The sequence below is a fragment of the Microtus ochrogaster genome, chromosome 18 (assembly GCF_000317375.1).
Source record: "Microtus ochrogaster isolate Prairie Vole_2 chromosome 18, MicOch1.0, whole genome shotgun sequence".
Taxonomy (NCBI): Eukaryota; Metazoa; Chordata; class Mammalia; order Rodentia; family Cricetidae; genus Microtus; species Microtus ochrogaster.
Genome location: NC_022020.1, coordinates 58,244,795 through 58,246,979, shown reverse-complemented (window position 1 = coordinate 58,246,979; position 2,185 = coordinate 58,244,795).

The window sequence follows — 2,185 nt, the reverse complement described above, 5'->3', positions numbered from 1 at the left end:
CTCCAGCATCCTGCCTGCCACCATGTAACCTGCCATGACTATCAAGGTCTAATCTTCTGGAACCATGAACTCCCAACTAAATGCTTTCTTTTATAAGTTGACACTTGTGGTGTGGGAGGTCCTTCTGTATATGTGTTGCTTTTATTGGTTAATGAATAAAGAAGCTGTTTTGGCCTGTGATAGGGCAGAATAGAGCTAGGCTGGGGAAGGGGCAGAGACATACAACTAAACTGAATGCTGGGAGAAAGAAAGCGGAGTCAGAGAGAAGCCATGTAGCTCTGCGGGAGACAGATGCCATTTGGTAAACCACAGCCACGTGGCAATACACAGATTAATGGAGATGGATATAAGAGCTAGCTAAAAATATGCTTAAGCTATTGGCCAGTGATTCAAATAATATAGTTTCTGAGTGGTTATTTCGAGTCTGGGTAGCCAGGAACAAATGAGGAGCTTCCAACAACAGCCTTGGTTGGGAAATTTTAGAAAAGTAATCAGACAACTGCTTTGGTCATGGTGCCTTATCAGTGCAACAGAAAGGAAAATAATGTAAGGTCCTTGATTGATTCAAAGTTTTGGGTAAGATGTGACACAAGGTTTTGGTTTCATTTTTCTACATGTAACTACCCAGAACCATTTTTTGAAGATTCTGCCTTTTCTCCAACATGTACTGTTAGCTTCTTTGTCAAAAATCAGGTGACTATAGGCATGAGGGCTTATGCATGAATCCTAAATTCTATTCCATTAGCCAATATTCCCATTTCCCTCCCAGTACTATGCTGTTGCTATTACTATAGTTCTCTAGTGTATCTTGAAACCTGCGATGATGACACCTTCAGCAGTTTCGTTATTGTTGTAATTGTTCAGGATTACTTTGTCTGTCCTGGGTTGTGTTTTCATATAAAATTTAAGATTGTTTTTTTCAATTTCTGTAAAGAGTTACATTGGAATTTTATGGCAATTATATTGAATCTGCAATTTAGTTTGGGTAGGAAGGCCATTTTCACAATATTAGCCCTTCCAACCCATGAGCACGAGCAACCTTTCCATCTTCATGGATCTTCAGCTTCCTTTTCAGTGTCTTTCAGTTAGATTTATATCAATGTACTTTCGAAGCTATTGAGAGAGGGATTGTTTGATTTTTTTCTTGGTTTGCTTGTGACTTGCATAGGAGGAGGCTGCAGATTTGTGTGTTAATTTTGTATCCTGCTGCTTTGCTGAATGTGCTTATCATCTATAGAACATTTCTGGTGAAGCTGTGAGGAGTTAGCAGAAATAGTCAGGGACGAGGTCATAGGGAAATTCCCACGGAGCAACTGTTCTCTAAAGAAAGATAACATCCCAGCCTTGCAGCTAGGATGCAACCTCACTCCCCTTTGTTGTGTCCTAGGACCAAGAACCATCCAGGTCAAGGAGAATGAGTAATGAGAAAGAGGAGGAGAGAACCCAGAGTCCCTATAAAAAGATCTACTCAGAGGTCACTCAGTAGTCTGTTAGCTCTGAGACCCTACCTCTCCACAAAGGGCACTTTCTGGTTGGTTAAAAAAAATGCTTTCATTTTCTCTGAATCTTTGCTTCATCATCTGTTCCTGGGTGTCCAGTTCTGTGTTCACTCTTGGAAGGGACCTGGTGTGGGATTCCCCTCTCTATGCTTTGAATATGTTTTCTTACCATTGTTTACTAAACAAGCTGTATTGGACAATGAGCAGTCTCAGCCTACAGGGACCCAAACCCCTAGATAGTGGACCTTTAGCTCAACACTCCCTGCTAGAGAGTCTCTAGGGTCTCTTTTGTACAGAATTATATCGTCTGCAAAATAAGAATGCTTTGACTTCTTCCTTTCCTATTTTTAAATATGTTCATCTCCTTCACTTGTCTTATTGACAATCTTGTTCAACTGTGAATCCTGTACGCTAAAAAAAAAATGACCACCCTGATAAGACATGACCACTGGTACAATAGTGTATGAGGTCATGAGAGGAACTAACCACTTTCTGATTAAACTTAATCCTGCTTCACAAGTTGAAACCTGTATCTGGTACTGGTCTTTGAGCCAAGAACCTGTGACTAGACATGCCATAGGCCCTATGGGAGAGCCTCCTACTATTTTTCCTGCTCACGACTTCTGTTTCCAAAAGTGTCCTCTTACCTTCACACATTCCCCTAACAAATGTACATGTGTGTGTGC